Genomic DNA, 22345 nt, shown 5'->3' on the forward strand with positions numbered 1-22345 from the left:
AACTTTGTAATGTATGCAACTATATTCATTAAAAAAAATATACCTATTAGCAATTGCCTTTGCTCTCACGCCTTGATCAACTAATGTCAACTCTTTTGGTTCAACTTAGCCACTGGATAATACCCGCTAAACTCAAGTGGGGTCAGCTCGAAATTGTTCGAGATAATTAAATGCTATCCATTTAGCATTGACGTGCCTTATGTTGTGGTCTCTGGCACATTCATGATTTAAATACCCAGACTTAATTTGAATGGTGTTCTTATCCTTCACCATGGGAGAGGCCCACAAATAAAAAGGGCATCCCTTTTTGCAAATTGCTTTACACCTTTTGCTGTTGCTTGGCCTGAAATTCATAACCACTCTGTGCTTAATTCCATAATTTCTAACAACTTCTCTAAATTGCTTGAAGCTTCTAAACTTCATCCCGATCTTGAAATGTGGGTCTTTCATGTCTACTTCTTCTCTAAATTCTGAATACTTGGGCTTGATGGGACCAACTAGTTCTTCATCTGTGGATGAGCCAGACTGGAGCTCATCAGAATCACAATATTCGCTTTCAAATTCTTCAGCTTCTAGCCTAGCAGAACCTCCTCTACCAATTTCTTCATTAACATTACCTCCTGCACCAATTTCCTCAACTTCTGAATCAATTTCATCACCTTCTGTGCCAATATTAGCTGCTTCTTCATTAACCTTACCCCTCTGTTCATCTACATTGCCTTCATCAACATCGTAATCTTCACTGCTGAAATTGTAGTCTGAGTCAGACAACCCACTACCCTCATCCTCTCTCTCATCTCCTCCATCAAACCCTTGGTTGTCTTCATCTCCTTCTGTTGGTGCAACATTGTCTAACCCTCGTGTCTCTTGAACTGATTTAGTACTCTTAATTGCATGTTCTGTAGTTACCTTCTCAATGTCAAATGCAACAATCTCCTGAGAATCACAATATCCTAGCATTCTCTTAACAGTAACATAAATGTTTACAACTCTATGAGAGTCAACACTACTAGCCATTGATAATGCATCTACATCAGTTAAAACTTCTTTCATGGCCATATTGTCACTCATTAGATCCAACCACCAGAATTGGCCCCCTTCTACATCCAATTTGAATTCCTTTGCCATATGCAAAAGCTCTAGCTTTAGACATTTTTATGCAGGGCAGCAATAATCAACATAACCTGCTAGTTTATGGTCACCCCATTTCATTGTTTCACCTATTGTGTAATAGAATTTTATAGTGTAGTACTCTGACTTGGGCTCTGTTATTAAAATAAAACAACATAAAACAAGGCAAAATACAACATGTTACAAAGTACAACAGTATTAATCATGAAGAAGCCAAAAATTGCATGCACACAAATACCAAGTTAAACATAAGTGAATGGATTTTCATGTCCAAATAAAAAAATTACTATTCTATAATCAAATTCTTATGCATTCTTACCATTTTTGGTTTTCCCTAATGCAAAACCCTAATTTGATTTTCATACTAACTGTGAAACATAGCCTCCAAATTACTTCAATAACAAGTTCTAATACAGTATTAGGATTTTTCAACCTTTCAAACATCTGGATTTATATGGAAATTAAGAGCATACAAACCCTAGCATTGATTCAAAATTGGAAACATTTAGCTAGACAAAACAAAGCTTACCATAGATTGGTTCACCGGCGTCCACCGGTCTAATCACCGAATCGACTTCCATGACTTCTCTCTATACCTTCTGTACACTATAGCACCTCGATCTTCTAGTATAAACCTTCAGGAGAGCAGACACCAGTGAGAATGGTGAGTAGACACCAGTGAGAATGATGATGCCAATGGTCTCGACTGGGTCTCCAACCTTTATAGGGAGATTCCTGTTAGGGCTTAACGGTGGGGGTGCCTGTTAGGGCTTAGCCATTATGGTGATCGGGAAGGGAAGACATGAGGAAAAGGTAGGGAAAGGGGGAAAAGATAAAGTCAAAGCTAAACCGGGGGTGGTGGGGTGGCTGGCAGCTAGGGCTCGGGAGTTTTATGTTCGGGGAGAGGAAAGGATGAAGAAAAGGAAGGGGGACGGGAAAAACGATGATGACGTGGCAGCCAATTGTGCCACGTGTACAAGTTGATGACTTGGACATGAGCTGACTTGGATCCTGGGTGTCCACATCATATTTCCGGCTTCCACGTCACTCACTTATAACCGGAATCCCCCAATTGCCCCACCGGAGAAACAAAATTAAAACATTGTGCTCATTTTGATACAAATTGAAAGTTAGTGCTCAAACTGAAAACAAGGCAAAGTTCGGTACTCACCCAAAAAAATTACCCGACTAAGGGGGTAGTGATAATGAATGAAATGATCAGAACAAGGTTTTTGATCAGGATTTAAAAAAGAAGAGATGCAATGAGAAAATATACAACAGTCCACTACCCTAGGATTCTAAAAAAATTAGAGAATTTCAAACAATTGAGTTGGTTTTACAACACAACATAATCTGGAGGAAGCAAATACCAAGTTTTAGGTCCTGAAGGGCAATTTGTAATTGATAAAGATAAAGGCACATGCTCATGTAGGAAATGGCAGGTGACTGGGATTCCTTGCTATCATGCTATCTCAGTGATCTACTATAACAAAGTTCAGGCTGAAAATTACATAGATAATTGTTACAAGGTGAGCACCTACCTATCAACATACAACCACACATTGAACCCCACACATGGTAGGGATTGTTGGCCAAAAGCCACTAAGGGCCTATGCTCTCACCCAAGCCACAAATAAAAAGAAGAGGGAGGAAGACTATGTTGAAGAAAATGGAAGCTGGTGAGGAAGTCAAGGGTTTCACTAAAGGAAAAGTGAGCAGGAGAGGTGTTAGAATGAAGTACAGCATATGTGGTAGTATAGGCCACAATAAAAGGTACCATGGTCATCAGAAATAGGTAATCATATTCAATAGCCTTTGTTGGTGTAATTAAATTAATTCACATTGCACAATTAACTAAACTTGTGCTTATAGCAGGCTTCATAGGGAAATTTAGATGGTCAACAACATGGACACCAAAGTGGAGGAGTTCAAGACAACCCTATGGATGGCACTGATTCACAGGTTTTGCATGATCATTTTCAAATGTTTAGTTATTTCTTTCATAGCCAACCTCGGGGAATATTACAAGTTCATAATTTAACCTCAAGTTGATGTTACAGGTTGATAATTTAACCATGGGGAGCCATCAAGAGGTTCAAAAAGATTGTCCCACATCAGAAGCAATTATACTTGAAGAGCCCCAGTCATAGGTAACTATAAAAAAAAATTAATTGTTACTGATGTTTATAATGCATTTCATTTTTTGTTTAATGTTTATAATGCTGTAGTTAATTGTTGCCCTTGAAATGGTATTAGTCAGGGATGCAATGAAGAAGAAAAAATTATGTACAATAGGAGGAAAGGGTACTTGCACAATTCTTATAAGTAGCACAAATCAATTCTCAGCTGTTGCCAAGCAACAAGTGGAAAATAAAGATCAGGATAAAAGGCAAACAAGCAAGGGAGGAGGTCCAGCAAGAAAAAAGAAAGCATGGGTTCCTCCGGGAAGTTGCTTTGGGGGTTTTGCTGCATGAAATGTTTTTTGTTTTGGGTGCATGATAGTGAATGCTATTTTGTAACTGCAGTTTCAATGTAATTGGATTTGTTTGTCTGATGACATGCTAGTTTCTTTTGGAGTTGCTATCTCGCAATTTTGTAAATGCAGTTTCCTGGTAATTGGAATTTCTTAATCATGTAATTTTGTAAATGTAGTTTCCATGTAAAGGTATTACTATCTTCAATTGAAATTACAGTTTTCACTTCAATTGTAATGTCAAATTAGGCATGGTTTTAATTAATGTTTTTCTGTCTACAATTGTCTGTCCAACTGGGTTTTCCTTCAATTGTAATTGGAGTTGTTGCCTTCAGTTGTAATGTCAAACTGGGTATTCTTGTAATTGCAATTCTTGTTGCTTCAATTGTTTGCCAAACTGGACACAACTATCTTCAGTTGTAATTGGAGTTTTTTCTCTCTTCAGTTGTTTGTCAAACAGTTCCATGTATTGGTGTAATGTAAAACTCTTACAATTTGTATTGGTCTAATGCAATTATTTTAATGTTATTTATAGTTTGGTTATCTATGTTATTGTATTCCACCAGATCATGTAATCAGTATGCTAATACAACAGATCATATAATCAATATTATAGGCAAGGAAACTAGTTAATTGAATCTAGAAACCAATAATGCTAAAAAACTCTCATCTTCTTTGGATAAGCACATCTCCATTTATAGGATTAACTTAATGACATTGTTACTCATAGTAAGAAATAAAATTCAAAAAATTAATTAGTTTCTAGTTAGGGAAACTAACTAAATGAAGCCAGAAACAAAAACAAAAACAAAAAACAAAAAGAACCTAGAACAAAACCACATGTTTAACTAATTTACATTATTAATCAAAACAAGATATAAACTTCAAAAGGCCCAAAATTCACTGAGCTTCATCCTTTTTGCAACCTTAAACTGAATGAAAAATTGCCCGCAAGTGTACGGGATCACCAAGTAATACACTGTGAGTGACACAGTGGTCGTAGTATTCCACTGGGCTAAGGAGCTCCTATTACTCCTCCATCACTTATTTTCTAACCTTACAACTCAAACATGGTCTTACTCTAGTACATGCAATAACGTAATTAAGAATACAAGTATAGCAGCCCCACAACAAGCAAGAAAATCACAAGAGCAATAATGATAAGAACAGGCCTAGGGATGAGGATTTCCAAGAGGGATTCATTATGATGTACGGATGAATAAGAATAGATGACATGGGTGATTTGGGCCGACGGACCTCAACAATAGTTCAACCCCGATTTCTCGGTAGTCAAACCCTAATCCCATACAAATGATGACAAGGATTTCTCCTTAGTCATATTCCTATGATTGCATTAAGTACATGGAGATCACGAAATAAAGACACACTTAACCTAAGTTCATCCTCATGGTTCGGAGGGGCAACCTACATCCAATTTCTCAGCATGTTGGTCAAGGATCTCCCTTTTTAGCTCAATGATGATCTATTACACGTGAGTAGGTCACGTCTATGTATACAACTCAAATAAGAACTAAGGATTTCTCCATATTATAGTTCTAGGCATGAAACAACATGAGCTAAACCACAAATCACACCAATGCATTCCAAATAAAAGTGAAGCATCCAAAATACACGATGAACCCCCAAGGTTCACCTACATCCGGTGGCCTTGGGGGTCTAGTGTGCCATCATACAAATAAATGTCTCAAACATAACAAAAGCAAGAAGTAAATGCATAAATGGCACTCCCTAGTCCGAATGATGAAGAGGAGGGAGAATGCCGGCCGAATGATGCTTCTTCTAGCCCTAAAGGTGCCGAATGCTTCTCCTCCCTTGATGATGAAGCTTCCCCTTGAAGTTCAAGCCCTTGATCTTCCCAAGCTTCAAGCCAAATCTCCCAAGAATATGATGTCTTCGTTTCTCTCCTTCCTCCCAAGTGGTGGCTGCCAAGAACCCTAAAAGTCTCCCCCAAAAAAGTCCCCTTTTATTTCCCCAAAAATGCCTTTTATACCCCTCATCATCAACGCCAAGATCCCTCATTCCCGGGTGGAATCCCAAGCTCAATGAGGACCTGATTGAGGTGGTATATTGGCTCAATGAGGACCTCATTGAGCTCCTCATTGACACTGTTCGGGGCAAGAAAACTCCTCAAATGCACTCCAAATAGTATCCATACTGGCTCAATGAGCACCTCATTAAGCCAGTATGCCTTCAATCAATCAACTTCCTTTGTGCTACAATGATCATCCCGGGCTCTATACCGGGCAGCATTGAGGCCATATGCCATGATTCGATTTCTGTCATGGAAACTCTCCAAGTGATATAGTTGTAGCTACAGTGACCTTGCTACAGTGTTGGTGCTGTAGTACCACTGTTACAGTACTCCAGCTACAGTACTTTGGCTACAATGAATAGGCTACAGTACTGCGACATGGTTTTCTTCTCCTTTTTGCCCAAATTGTATCTTCGTGTCCTCCATGCCGTTCCCGTGCCCTGCAAATCAAATAATACACGATTAAGCAACAAATATATATACTAAAATACATACATTTAGACACTTATAAAAAATCTCCAGTGATTGATGAATCCTCCATCTCGAGAAGATACCAACTTCGCCCATTATTCCACTACTAGCTCTTTCACCATCTCACCCGCTATGGTAAATGCCCTAGATTTCTCTCCCTGCCTAATGAAGAATAATGACATCTTGAAGCTCCAAAGACTAGTCGCTTGCCATCTTCCTTGTCAAAGATTGAACTGTGCCAGCTGGTAGAGAAGAAAAAGAAGAAGGAGAATGACTCAGCCTTCAAAATAAAGAAGAAGCATCCACCATGGATAAGTATTTGAGTTAGCACACCTATTCAGCCATCTGATGTGGCCCAGTGAGGATGACTGAGATTCTTTGATCGCCACATCAGCAATTGGGCGATTGGAATTCTATGGGTGACTGGCAGGTGAAACGAAATTAAAGTTTAATGAATAATTAGATACAAATTGAAGTCGGTGACTGAACTGAAAAATGAGCAAAGTTCGGTGACCTATCTAAAAATTAACCCGTTAGATGACCGAAAATGTTGCAATAATTTGATATGACAATGTTTGGTTCGTAACTCATATTGCCAGAAATAATTCATTACAGTGTTTGGTTAGTTATAGTAATCAGTTCGGTAAAATGTTAAAATTCCTAAAATACCCTTCATTCTTAAAAAACTCTACTTATCTAACCCACATACATGTAAGCTATAAATATTACAATAAAAATTAAAGAAATTCAGAAATATCCTTTTTCACATCATGACAACATGTCATTTGCACATTATACGACCTAAAATATCAAAAATAAAATACAACAATTAAAAATAAATTGACTAGAGTATTAACTAGAATATTAACTAGAATATTATAACATGAGCAAGAATGGTACATGTTAATAAGATATTAACTAGAATATTTAACCAATATATCATAATAATCAATAACACAAAATGCAGCCTTCATCCCAAGCAAGGAAACTCAAATCTTCCAGTAACTAACAACAAATTTTTATCAAGCCACCATAAAATAGCTCTAGTACATTTAGTCCACAAAAAATAAAAATAACATAGTGAGTTAACAAAAAAAAAACTCAACAATAGATGACAAGCAAGGTAAACAAAAAATGCACCAACATCTTAAAAGAAATGATCAGAATTAATTAAAAAAAAAAACAGTGCTTTTAATCCATGTCTAAGAATAGCTCATAAATCCACCAATAGTCAGTCAACATAAAGTTCCAATTCAAAAATTAACATTCTCATGCATCCATTAACAATCCAAAATATAAAAGATTTTAACTTGCAACCTCCCAAAACCCAATCAACATATTATTTCTTGTACTCATGTGGGAGTGAGAAGAAATATGACACTTTATTAGTCTTAGTCACAATCAATCCAGAAACTCTAATTTTTTCCTCTACTAACAAGCCTTCAATTTTAAGTATCTCAATGAAAACCTTTTTCTTCATCTTTGCCTCATCAGAGAGAAATTGGAAGCAATTAGCAAGCCTAGAAATATGCTCCTCAAAACTTTCCATCCATGCCTTAATTAAGCTAATGGTGTTTGTGAACTCATCAGAGCCACCATCTTGACTAAAGGAGAGTCTACGCTTGGTTTTCTTAGTAGATGCACTATCTGATGGACCTTGGTGTGAAGTGCCTACATTAGTGTTGTTAATATTTGCTTTTGCATTAGCTACATGAGTTGGGCTCTGGGGGACGCTAGCATTTTCTTCTCCATCCATTGTATTTGTGTCAAATTCAAAGTCATAAAACATTGCTCCTATAGGAAGTTCAATAACTGTCATGGTGTCCTCACGTTCAATTTTTTCTACAGCATCGGCTAGAGTTTCAATACCTTCACCGGTGGCTCAATCTTTTTGGAAGACTTGACTTAACTCCTCTGACAAGATCCCCTTGCATATATCCCGCAAGTGCACGGGTTTGTCAAAGTAATAATCCCGGGTGAGTGGGTATCGAATCCACAGGGAGTAGGGAGTAAAGACACTTAATTCGATTCTTAGATATGTGGAATATCAACAATGATAAGTGTGGAAATGATTCAATTATCAACAATAAAATCAACAAGTAAGAGAGCAAAAGTAAAGAAGAGGGTAAGGCAATCGATAAAGATGGGGTACTCGGATAATGCTTCACCTAGGATAATCGTTTCAAGTGCAAGAACCCTCTATTATGCTTCCTAATCAATGCAATGGTGAGTCATGGAAATCCTTACATACATAGTCCCAAATCTAAGGTAAACTATGCCTAACTCTATACATGTCCTGGAGGAGAAATCGAACAATCTCAACACCTCGCACTCGCATAGAGTTGCAATGAGCTCTAGGGATTCCAAGTGATAAATCTCTTCCTAAATTTAGACCTAATCCTTTGGTCCAGGCGGAAGGTCCTTAGCCACAATTAAGCCCTAGATACTAAGACCACCTCAACGTTTCACTCTATTGCACGCGCAACTAGGCCCCAGCGGAGGTTCATCCCTTAGACCATTCACTCTATTATGGCCGCAAAGAACTCAAGGAACGGAGGTAGAATCTATCACGTCGGAGGGGAAAGGGGACGCTCCTGTACCTCTCGACTCACCCTCTCAACCGTCTCCAACCTAGCTTTGCCTAACGCTCGTGGTGTGTCACTCACTCACAAGGTTACAAATAAGAACTCTCAACCCTAGTGTCACTCTAGGGGAAATGTTCATACAATTAAGCATTCAAGGTTGGAACTCACAATAAACATCAATTTATTGAAAGCATAATAAAGAGGTTTAATGAAACGAATACATCCTAGGGTTCACAATCATCCAAGTACCCACTAGGGGTTTAGCTCTCCATGGAGCTAAGTACAATCAAAGAAATAGAATGTAAAAGCAATGAATCCATAAAGAAACCCAATTGATGGTCGTGTCGATGGTCTTGTGGAAAGTCCTCTACTCGTCGCCCAAGGATTCCCTCGTCTGGTATAGGATACGCCTCGACGGAAGCTCCCCTACCAACCTTCTTCCTAAGGAATGACGATGTCGGAGCCGTAGAACCTCTCCAAAACCTTGGCCAATACCCCTCGAAACCCTAGCCGAAGTCCTCTCGCAAGTTGGGGAAAAGATGTAGAAAAGAATACCAAAATCGGGGCTGAAATCGGCTTTAAATAGGGCTGGAATCGGGCGACTCCACGGCCGTGGATGCTACAAGCGCCCGTGCGGAATTTCCACACGGGCGTAGATAATTTCCACACGCCCGTGTGGATTCTCTGTTTCTCTGATTTCTCGGCCTGCTGTGAACAGTGTTGCTACAGTGCTCTACTACGGTACTCGACCTGAATAACTTCCCAATTCCATACTTTCATCGGGGTAACGCAAACGGGCACATGTTTACGTCGTGAATCACTTGCTTCTTCAATGATATACATATTGGTGGAGCTCTTGTTCTTATGTGCATAAATCGGAATGCTCGAGTGTGACTGCCTTTGTGCCCCTCCTAATGGATGTGCCCACTCGAATACGAGGAGGTTGGCACACACTCTAGCATCTCACACCTGACCTATGTCTTCGCGTTTGAACCTTAGCAAGATTTCCTCCAAAATAGGTGCATTATGATCCACATTGGCCTATTTCCTTCATACTCGGCCTCACAACCCTACCTGCATTAAAGTAACATAAAAACACACATATTAGTGTAAAAACCTGAGAAAAGTAATGCTCAACATAAGGAATGAACGCTTCGCATTCATATCGACAAGCACTTATCATCCTCTAAAATTGGGAAAAGCAAATTCCTTAAACCAATAGCCCCTGGGGGACTCTAGGGAAAAATATAATTTTCACACATAAATGACAAATGTATAAGAGAAATGCTAAACATTATGATATTTGCAATTAGACCAAGATTACCATCACCCAATCATTATAGACAGCAGCATCACAAGTAATGCATTTATAATTATCATTCCAACCAAAGCCACTTGCATTTCGGCCTAACATATCTTGAATTGCATGGTACTACTACCTTTCCACAACTTCACTCTTTACTCAATATGGGGTGAGCCCTTGATGCTCTAATCATGCTGAGGTATTTTGGGTTTTCTTTCTTATGTAGATTGGTGCATTTTGGTCTTTCTTTGTGTGTCGATTTGATGTCTTGATCGAATTCTTTTGTTTTGAGTTTGGTGCCGTTTTCGAGGGGTTTTGGGGTGAGTTTCGGGGGTGTTTGAGGTGCGTGGATTATGCACATGTTGCACAGGAGGCCGCACACCCCAGTTAGTTGGGTGTGAGGCCTGGTGTGCAGGCCACACACCAAGCCGCACATCCTAGGCAGTGGGGTGTGGTCTCTGTATGGGCCACACACCAGCTCGCACACGCACGATTTTTGTCATTTTAAGGCCTCTTTGGACTTCTTTTACATTGCTTTCTTCTCCCAAAACTGCCACATCCTTTCCTTCTCTCTTCTTCTAACTTCCTTTTGAGTTTAAGGTCTAGTTTTGGATGATTTCTTAGGCTTCATTGTGGATCTTAGAATTTGATCTCCTCTTTACTCAAGGTAAGCTTCCATTCTTCCCTTCCTTCTTTGTTCTTTGCTTGGTTAAAGCTAGGGTTTCTTTTGTGGGTTCAAATTGGAGTTTGATCCTTGTTCTTCTTCTTATTTATTGTTGGTAGATCTTGAGAGTAGTGTTTGCCTTGGCTTGTTTGGCTTCGATCTAGGGTAACCCTAGGACTTTCTTCCTCCTTGTTTGGGAATTACTGTAGTATCAGTAGGGTTTGATTGTTTTGTTGAGTTCCTTGGGTTAGAGTGAAGCCCCAACCTCTAGGAATTTAGTGGTGACCTTGAAACGTAGTTTTGAGCCAAACCTTGGATCTGTTTAGGGTAGCTTTTTGTTAGTGAAACCTAGGATTTCTTTGCTTCCCATTTTGTGCTAATCTTGTTGGTGTTTTGTTGTGTTTTTGCAAGAATGTGAAGCTTTGGTTCGAGGAAAACAGCTAGCCGAAGATTAGTGATAAGTGCTTGTGCGATAAGAATGCGAAGCGTTCTTTCCTTATGATGAGCATTACTTTTGTCAGGTTTTAGCGCTAATATGTGTGTATTTATGTACTTTTATGCAGGTTGGGTTGCGAGGCCGATTATTTGTGAAAGAAGCCATTGTAGATCGTTTTACGCATTATTTGGAGGAGACCTTGAGAAGGCTCAAACGCGGAGACATGAGTCGGGTTTAGAATGCTAGAATGTGTGCTAACCTCATTGTATTCGAGCTAAGGTAATGATTCGGAGGGGCACGAAGGCAGTTACATCCTAGTATTCCGGACCGCATCTTGTAGCAGTCATCGCTCACGACCGGGTCGAAGAAGGAGCAAAACAGAGGAGTCACACGGGCGTGTGGAATGCGTTAATTCCACAGGCCAGTGTGGAATATCCACAGGGGCGTGTGGAATCCCGATTCCAACCCTATTTAAGGCCGATTTCAGCCCCGATTTCAACATTCTTTTCTCCATATTTTCCCCAACTTGAGAGAGGGCTGCGGCTAGGGTTTTGAGAGGTATTGGCTAGGGATTTGGAGAGGTTCTATGGCTCCAACATCATCATCTCTTTGGAAGAAGGTTGGTAAGGGAGCCTCCATCGGATTGATTCGGTGAGGCGTATCTTATACCGGACAAGGGGATCTTGCGACGAGTAGAGGACTCTATACAAGACCATCGCCATGACTATCGAGGGGGTTTTCCTATGGATTGTTTTCTTTTACATTTGATTTCATTATTGTTTGTATTGTGCTCCATGGAGAGCTAAACCCCTAGTGGGTACTTGGGTATTTGTGAACCCTAGGATGTATTAGTTTCATTGAATCTTTTTATTATGCTTTCAATTAATTGATGTTATTGTGAGTTCCAATCTTGAATGTTTGATTGTTTGAATACTCCCTTAGAGTGACACTAGGGTTGAGAGTTCATGTGGTAACCCTTGTGTGTGAGTGACACACCACGAGAGTTAGACAAAGCTTGATTGGAGAGGGTTGAGAGGGTGAGTCGAGAGGTACAGGAGCGTCCCCTTTCCCCTCTGGTGTGATAGATTTTACCTCCGTTCCTCGAGTTCTTTGTGGCCATAATAGAGCAAGTGAGATAAGGGATGCCCCTCCGCTGGGGCTTAGTTGCGAGTGCAACGGAATGAAGCGTTGAGGTGATTTTAGCATCTAGGGCTTAATTGTGGTTAGGGACCTTTCTTCTGGACCAAGGGTTAGGACTACAATTAGGAAGAGATTTATCACTTGGAATCCCCAGAGCTTAATGCAATCCTTCTTACGAGTGAGAGGTTGAGAGGTTGTTCAACCTCTCCTCCGGGACATGTAGAGGATTAGGCTTGGTTAACCCTAGATTTGGGGCCATGCATTAAAGGATGTCCCTGACTCACCATTGCATTAGTTAGAAAGCATAATTGAGAGTTCTTGCACTTGAAACGATTTTCCTAGGCGGATCAATACCTTGTCACCCCATCTTTATCGATTGCCTTACCTTCTCCTTTACTTTTGCTCTCTTTCATGTTGTTTTACTCTTGAGAATTGAATCTTGTCACACATATCACTATTCATCTTTCATATAGTTAAGAAGCAAATTAAGTATTTTTTTTCCCTTTTCTCTGTGGATACGATACCCCACTCACCTGGGATTTATTACTATGACAACTCCGTGCACTTGCGGGGAGCCCTGCCAATTAGCATTCAACGAAGCAAAATCATCCAAGTTGCGAGTGAGATTATTAAGCATAATTATATTGGAAGAATACCTATATATATATATATTATAATGCTTGAGTAAGGTTTTATAGGTTTTACACTTGGATTAGAGATTTTGATTTACTTGGAATGATTTATTTATATATGTTTCATATTTGGAAAAGCGTTATTGTTCAAAGGGAAGGATTTTCCGGTTGATACTTGATTTGCAAGTTGTAAGTGGGATTTATAGATTCTATGGACTATAAACTATAATATGACGCATACTTTTGTCATATTTGGTTTCATTTCATCTCAATGACACTTTGCATTATTAAAAGCTCTTAAAATGTCTTTCTTTGGTATTTTAAAACCATGTTTGAATCATGATCAAGTTTATTTGCATAGTTTACAAAAGCATCGTACTTGTGTTTGAAAACTTTATCATTGAATTATATATTTCCTAGGTGAATGTTTTGAGACACTTGTTATGATATTAAATAAGTTTATGCAAACTATTTATGCAACACATTTTGTGTTATTGTTGAGGTTATATTGAAATGTGTACTCAAGGATTGTTTTCCAAATGATGCTTATTTGATGAAAGGTATTCATTTGAGATATTTTGGAATAGCTTACCCACTCTTGAAGGGGAAGTTGATTATGTGAAAATTTGTGAAATCATTTTGGGATCTCTACAATGTTGTTGATCTATTCAATGAGCCTATGAGTTGTATGTTACTTATTTGTTTTGATGGTGACTTTGGGGGATCCCCAGTACTTACTGTAGAAAGAAATGGAGTTCCATGAGCTGACCTAATAGAGATGGCGTGGAAAATTCAATTGAGAATACCACCATTTCGGGAGGCACGTAGAGAACCCGAAAGGAGTGTATTGTTGGGTTGTCCGGAATCACCACATGGGTTTTCCAATGGCCAACTCTAAGAGATGCATCTCTTGGCTGCTGTAAACCTAACCAAGGCCACGACTAGAGATGGAGGGTTTCAGAGGCTATTGATAAGTGCCTAAATACACCGTATTCTACTTGCAAACTTTGTATAGTTTCATGCAACTTTTGTTTTATTTTCATGCTCTTTTATGCATTTGATGTATTTATTTCATTTTAGGATATCGAAGGACCATATTTGTGATGGTCAACTATATTTGAGTCATTTTGGAGAAGATTGATGAAGAAACAAAGTTTGCACGAGCTCCGGACGCAAGCTAGACGAACCTTTCCATTGTGAAAGCCAGTTCAGGCACTATGTGGGGTATACAGTGTCCGCACAGCCCAGCTAGTGTCTGCATAGTGTCTGCACACTAGGCCGCACAGGGCAATTAGAAGGCTGTGCGGGCTTGTATGCGCAAGCTCGTTTTTACCTGCACACAGATAGATGTATATATACCCTTTGTTAGGGTTTTGAGAAGGAGCTTCATCACCCCTAATCTCCAAGCAATCCTGAGTCCATTTCATCACCCAAGGAGGCCATTTTGGGAGGAAATTGAAGGAGAGAAGAAGGGGAGAGTCAAAGAGAGCATCAAGAAACTCGGCAGCATGGATCTGACGAGTTCTCATTATCGCCATCTAGCCGACATTCCAAGGGGAGTTAATTTGTCATTTGTGCCATAATCTTCATGTATTTTGACCTTCCTAGCTTTGTTATGCTGAACTAGACTCCCAAGGCCACCCGGCTTTTGGTGAACCTTGGTAGGAAACTTTGTGTGGATGACACTTTTGTTTAGTAATTAAATGCTTGGTTTGTGTTGTTTGTTTTTAATTTATCATATTATTGTTCGTTCTATAATGGATTGATTTCTGTAGGATTGATTTTGAATGATAATTGTTTGGTGGGATGCTAGCATGTATTAGGTCACATGATAATTAAAGAGGGATTCATTATACTAATATATCAGAGGTTATGGGTATCGGTAGGCTCATGTTGTTATGGTAATTTTAGCCGAAAAGCAAAGCATTGGGCTAACCCATGCACTGCCCGAGATTGGGTATATTATTCCATCATCCAGTAATTTGATCACCTTGGCTTTTACTACCTTCTTTGGGGAAGAACTAAAGGTTTGTGGTCATCTTCCATTAAGATTTTGTGAGTACATAATAATGGATTTATCCCTTTGATATCTGAGATTTTCCATGCTATAGCCCTCTTGTGTTTCATCAATACCCCCAAGAGTTTACTTTTCTATCCTACAAAAAGGTTGGAAGCTATGATCACCGGGAATATTGAATTTGTTTCTAGAAATGCATACTCTAGATGTGGGGGTAGTTCCTTTAGTTCCAAAATTGATGGTTCTTTAATGGAGGGTTTCATTCTATTCAAATTGTCGCGGTGAATTTTTTTGAATTCTTCCACTGCATCAGTAGAGCTCTCTTATTCAGATTCCCTATGTATTTTGTAGATAACCTCCTCGGAACCTAAAGAATTTGCATCCTCACAAATTTAAAAGGTTGTACGCCATCGGTCCAATCCTTGTGAAATCGGTGCCATTGGCCTTTTTCATGAACAATGCAAAAATTTCACTGCTACAAGGTTCTCCCCATTTTTGGTCCATAGTGTATGAGTCAAATATTTCCTCATGATTCAAAACATTGCTTTGCCCAATGGTTTAAGAAATGAGTATAGTCATTTGGGTAATATTCCATCAATAATGAGCTTTACCACTAAGTACCTGAAATGAATTATGAAGAAAATAAATTGGTTAGTATATATAAAAATTGAAGAACAAAAACAAGATGAGATAAAAATTCACAAACAAAAAAATTAAATGACTAGAACATTGAGCCAAAAACTTGATGATGTCAGGCACAACACTCTAAAAAGAGAGTATATGACTCCCCGGCCGCAAGTGCACGGATCGTCAAGTAATAACCTCTTGTGCGAGCATGAGAGGGTCGTATTCCCAAGGGCCCGAGTTCTACTATTACTTCCTCTTCGTTATCACTATCTAGTCGATCGAAACAAGGATGGAGTTTTTGAAAATAAAAACTTGCAATAAAACAAAACAAGCTAACAACACGATCCCTCAGCAGAAAACAAGAGCTAAGAAACCAAGTATTAAGGAAGGCCTCGAGCGAGGATCCCCTTGAGGGAAAACTAAGTATGAATGACAAGAATGAAATAAGCACAAGGTTGGCTTGGTTTTGGTTTGCATGACTTAGATGTTGACTACCCCGGAACCTCCGTGGTATAGCCCTAATCTAGTACGGGTTCCTCCATCCAGAAGATACCCTTTAGATGTCTTTGGGAACAACGAGTCTTGGTTAGGTCAGGTAGTCCCAAAAAAAGGGGGGATGATAGTAGTGATCAACGAAAACAATGAGCTTATCCCTACTAGGACAATCACCAGTTGGCGGGTATGCATTGATTACAGGAAACTCAATGATACCACCCGTAAAGATCATTTTCCTCTACCCTTCATCAATCAGATGTTAGAAAGATTGGCGGGTCACGATTACTTCTGTTTCCTAGATGGTTTTTCTTGATACTTCCAAATTCTCATCTCCCTAGAAGACCAAGAGAAAATAACCTTCACATGTCCCTATGGTACTTTTGCATACCGTCGCATGCCCTTTGGATTATGCAATGCTCCTGCTATGTTTTAAAGATGTATGGTTGCTATTTTCGAGGATATGGTCCAAAAACACCATGGAAGTCTTCATAAATGATTTTTCAGTTTATGGAAATTCCTTCGAGTTATGTTTAAGTAATCTTGAGCAAATTTTGAGACGGTGTGAAGAAACCAAACTTAGTTTTATGTTGGGAAAAATGTCATTTCATGGCCAAAGAAGGAATTGTGTTGGGGCATAAAATCTCAAAAGATGGAATTGAAGTAGACAAGGCCAAAAATAGCCATTATCAAGAAGCTTCCCCCACCCAAATCTATATAAGCCATACAAAGTTTCTTGGGTCATACAGGATTTTATAGACGATTCATTTGGGATTTCTCAAAAATAGCAAAGCCATTGAACAAGCTTCTAGAGAAGGATGTTCTATATAATTTCACTTCAGAATGCTTGTCAGCCTTTACTACTTTGAAGAATCAACTCATTCAAGCACCTATCTTGGTTGCCCCAAATTGGGATCAACCATTTGAATTAATGTACGATGTAAGTGACTATGCAGTGGGAGCAGTGTTTGGGTAGAGGAAAAACAACCACTTTTCATCCAATCTATTATGCAAGCAAAAACCCTCACAGGAGCTCAAGAAAATTACACAACCACCGAAAAGGAACTCCTTACAGTGGTATTCACATTTTATAAGTTTAGACCATACTTGAAGTTATCTTAAGTCATTGTTTATACAGATCATTCCATCCTCTGATACCTCTTGAGCAAGGTTGATGCTAAACCCCATTTGATTCGTTAGGGTGATGTGTTCTCCGCATGTGCACGGGTGACACATAAGTAATATAGTGGTACCTTATGAGGGGTAGGGTTGTCGAACTTCAGGGACTGGACTAAAAGTACTCGCTCAACACTGATCTCTAGTAAAGAATGAATTGGTGATATGATTACTTCAACTATAAGGGAAAATAAATAAGTAAAGGAGAAGGGAACAGATGAATATAATAGGCAACTGGATTGAGTGTCAACAATAAGAGAACAATGCCTTAGGGTGTTTCCTAAGCACTAAGTGGTGCTCACTCACATCTCATGGTCTACCAGGTACATTCTTAGGTTCTAGTGTGTGCTCAAAAGCAATATTGCAATTAAGGCTCTCAAATACATCAAGTTTTGCAAAGACAACTATGGATTCAAGCCCACCAAGTTATGCCATTGCCTAGGGCAACAACAGCTGTGATAATCCACCATCAAGTTTTACCTATGCAACTACGCAAATTAAGCACATCAAGTTTTGCAATGCAAGATTTAACACAAGAACCAAAAGAACTCCATCAATCAAGAAGAGTATAAGTGTTCAAGCATACAAAGCGACAAAGTTCCCACCCTTGGGCACCGTGGCTGGCTAGCCCCTCATGGGTGGGTACAACATGGAGGTGATAACATTAGATCTAAAGAAAGAAGACATGCCTTCCTTCTCTTTGAGATTTGCCTCCAATGTCGAGCTTTGTGTGCTAACACCACTTCTCTTGTGCCTCGACTCGCTCCATGATGCCTTACAAAGTGTGGATAAGTTTGATCTTTGCTCTCATCAGTGTCCTCTTGGTGGAGAAAAAGATCACCCGAACAAAGATACAGAAGGAACCCTAAAAACTAGAGTTAAAAAGAAAGGATTCGTGCTCGACACAGCTGCACATGACTGTGTCTAGACCGTGTCATATCTAGAGAGAATTGAGTGAAATGGACTGCCTTTGCCTAGAAAGTTCAGTAGAAGGGACACGGTCGTGTCTTAACCGTGAAATGATGTGACACGAGCATGTCAGGAGCACCCATCATGTGTCGCCTATTCTTCAATAAAATTGCCTTTTGCTTGGGTTTTTCAATGGCATGGACACGATTGTGTCTTGACCGTGTCAAGCTTGGAAGCACCCTTCTACATATATTTCTTGATGGATCAACATCAGGCTGAGATCTTCAGTAGACATGACACGAGGGTGCCCAGCCTGTGTCCAACTTGAGTACTTGAACTCTTTTTGAATGTTTTCTTGTTTTCTTCTCGATTTCACTCCAAATTGCATTGAGCCCCCATCCCTGCACATATAATAAAAATACCCATAATAGCAATGCTCATGCATAAAAGCAAACTTGAGAACAAGCAAAATGATCGATTTAGGGCATGAAAACATATGTACAAAGTGCACTCATCATTGGGATCCTACTACTTCAAGAGTTTGGCTAGGAAATCAAAGATAAATGGGGGCTGAGAATTTGGCTGTAGAACATTTATCTCAGCTAGAGAATGATGAACCGCCCTAGCCTCAAGAGCCTGAAATTAATGACTCTTTCCAAAGGAGAAACTATAAAGAGTTCATGTAGTGAAGGACAAAGAGCAACCCTGGTTTGCTGACATCACGAATTACTTGGCCAAGGGCATTCTCCCGAAGTGGTTTAGCTACTAACAAAAAAAGAAGTTATTTTTTGATCTTAAACATCATATTTGGGAGGAACCTTACTTTTTTTGTCTTTGTGATAATTAGGTAGTGCGAAGATGTGTTTCACATTCAGAGGGATTGGATATCATAAAACACTATCATGAAGGGCCTTCTGGAGGTCACTACAGTGCTAACTGAATAGCTAAGAAGATTGATAAGTGCTTATGCGATATGAATGCGAAGCGTTCTTTTCCTTATGTTGAGCATTACTTTTCTCGGGTTTTTACACTAATATGTGTGTTTTTATGTTACTTTTATGTAGGTTGGGTTGTGAAACCAATTATGAAGGAAAGAAGCCAATGTGGATCACAATGCACCGATTTTGGAGGAAATCTTGCTAAAGTTCAAACGTGAAGATATGAGTCGGGTGCGAGATGCTAGAGTGTGTGCCAACCTCCCCGTATTTGAGTTAGCACAACCATTTGGAGCGGCACAAGGGCAATCACACTCAAGCATTCTGACTTATGCACATAGAACAAGATCTCCATCAACTTATCCGTCATTGAAGAAGCAAAGCGATCCATGGCATAAACGTGTGCCCGTTTATGTTACCTCGATGAAAAGTGGATTCGGGAGTATTTTTTGACAGAGTATTGTAGCAGGTTACTGTAGCAAATAATGTAGCAGTTACTGTTCACAGCCGGCCGAAAATTACAGTTTCAGAGAATCCGCACGGGCGTGTGGAAATTACCCACGCCCGTGCGGAAATTCCACAGGGGCGCCCATAGGGATGTGTGGATTCCCGATTCCAGCCTTATTTAAAACCGATTCAGCCCCGATTTCAGGATTCTTTTCTCCATCTTTTCCCTAACTTGAGAGAGGGTTTCGGCTAGGGTTTTGAGAGGTATTGGCTAGGGTTTTGGAGAGGTTCTACGGCTCCGACATCATCATTCCTTTGGAAGAAGGTTGGTAGGGGAGCTTCCGTCGAGGGGTATCCTATGCTGGACGACGAGTAGAGGACTTTCCACAAGACCATCGACATGACTATCGAGGGGGTTTTCTATGGATTCATTACTTTTTACATTCTATTTCTTTTGATTTGTACTTAGCTCCATGGAGAGCTAAAACCCCTTAGTGGGTACTTGGGTATTTGTGAACCCTAGGATGTATTTGTTTCATTGAATCTCTTTATTATGCTTTCAATTAATTGATGTTTGTTGTGAGTTCCAATCTTGAATGCTTGATTGTATGAACATTTGCCCTAGAGTGACACTAGGGTTGAGAGTTCTTGTTGGTAACCTTGTGAGTGAGTGACACACCACGAGCGTTAGAAAAAGCTAGGTTGGAGAGAATTGAGAGGGTGAGTCGAGAGGTACAGGAGCGTCCCCTTTCCCCTTCGACGTGATAGATTCTACCTCTGTTTCTCGAGTTCTTTGCGGCCATAATAGAGTGAATGGTCTAAGGGATGACCCTCCGCTGGGGCTTAGTTGCCCGTGCAATGGAGTGAAGCGTTGAGGTGATCTTAGTATCTAGGGCTTAATCGTGGTTAGGGACCTTCCACCTGGACCAAAGGGTTAGGTCTATAATTAGGAAGAGATTTATCACTTGGAATCCCTAGAGCTCATTGCAACTCTATTCGAGTGCATAGTTGACCTTAGATTTGGGACTATGTATTTAAGGATTTCCACGACTCACCATTGCATTGATTAGGAAGCATAATAGAGGGTTCTTGCACTTGAAATGATTGTCCTAGGCAGAGCATTATCCGAGTACCCCATCTTTATCGATTGCCTTACCTCCTCCTTTACTCGTGCTCTCTTACTTGTTGTTTTTACTTTTGAGATTTGAATCATTGTCACACTTATCACTACTGATCTTTCACATAGCTAAGAAGAGGATTAAGTGTTTTTATTCCCTACTCCCTGTGGATTTGATACTCGCTCATCCGGGATTATTACTTCGACAAACCCGTGCACTTGCGGGATATACGCAAGGGGACCTTGTCAAAGATCTTTGACGTTGGGTTTTTCTATCCCACTATTTTTCAAGACACACAAAAGCACATACGGACTTGCAATCACTGTTAAAGAACAGGAAACATTTTAGGCCGAGATAAAATGCCTCAGAATGCTATATAATTCTATGAAGTCTTTGACGTTTGGGGGATTGATTTTATGGGTCCTTTCCAAAACTCTCAGGGGCATAAAATTATTTTGGTTGTAGTGGACTATGCATCTTGTTCAGTGGAGGCCCATTATCTACCATCGAGTGATGTGCGAGTTGTTGTGTAGTTTTTTTGAAAAAGCTCTTCTTAAGGTTTGGAGCTCCACGAATAATTATTAGCGACAGAGGAGCACACTTTTATAACTCACAGTTTGCAAAGATTCTAAAAAATATGGTGTTTCTCATCACACATCAACCACCTACCATCTGTAGACTAGTGGTCAAGCCAAAGTTTTGAATAGAAAGCTCAAGCGAATCCTTGAGAAAACTGTTGCTCATCATCGCAAGGAATTGGCTAACCAATTGGAAGATGCACTTTGGGCCAATCAACAGCTTACAAAACACCTACTGGAAGTAGCTTGTATCGCTTAATCTATGGAAAGGCATGCCACCTTCCATTGGAGCTTAAACACAAGGCTTACTGGGCAACCAAGTTTTTAAACTTTGATTTCAACTTAGTTAGAGAGCAAAGAAAATTGCAGACTGAATGAACTCGACGAATGGAGGACCGTGGCCTATGAAAATTTGAGAATATATAAAGATAAAGTGAAATGGTACCATGATCAAACTATGAAGCATAATAAGAAATTTGAGGAAGGTAATCAAGTTTTGTTGTACAATGCACGACTTTATCTTTTTCCATGAAAACTCAAATCATGTTGGTCAAGGCCGTACACAGTTACTAATGTCTCACCTCAAGGAGTAATTGAAAACTAAGGTCAGTTTAAGGTCAACGGTCATTGCCTCAAACTATATTTTGGTAAGACTTCAATCTCTCTGGATGATTCAAGTGAAATCTTTGCCTTTGAACCTTCTTGATCTCAGAACTCTTGAAGGTCAGGCTCGTGACTCTAAACAAGCGCTCTTGGGAGGCAACCTTAGTCTTTGTTCATTTTTTGTATTCTTTTAAGTCTTTCTTAGTGTGTGTTGTTTGTGTTTTTCTAACTCTTTGTTCAAGTTTTGAGTTTTCTTTATCCTTTTCATTCAATTTTATTGAACAATTGGTGCCATGGTTTTGTCTTAATTTCAGCAAGTTCACCTTGTTTGTGTGTTTGAAGTTTCGTATTCTTTATCCAAGTTGAGTTTTGAATCGCAAGATCGCTATGTTGCTAGTCTGGGAGGCTAGTTCTTTGGTTGATGGAGCACGCCGAGATGGTGTGCGGGCTACTGTGTAGTCCGCACACCACCCGCACACCTTTGCCAGTGAGGTGTGTGGCCTGTTGTGAGGGCTACACAACAGTCCGCACAAGGGTGTATGGGTGGTGTGCCAC

Source organism: Dioscorea cayenensis, chromosome 7 (assembly GCF_009730915.1).
Source record: "Dioscorea cayenensis subsp. rotundata cultivar TDr96_F1 chromosome 7, TDr96_F1_v2_PseudoChromosome.rev07_lg8_w22 25.fasta, whole genome shotgun sequence".
Lineage (NCBI taxonomy): Eukaryota > Viridiplantae > Streptophyta > Magnoliopsida > Dioscoreales > Dioscoreaceae > Dioscorea > Dioscorea cayenensis.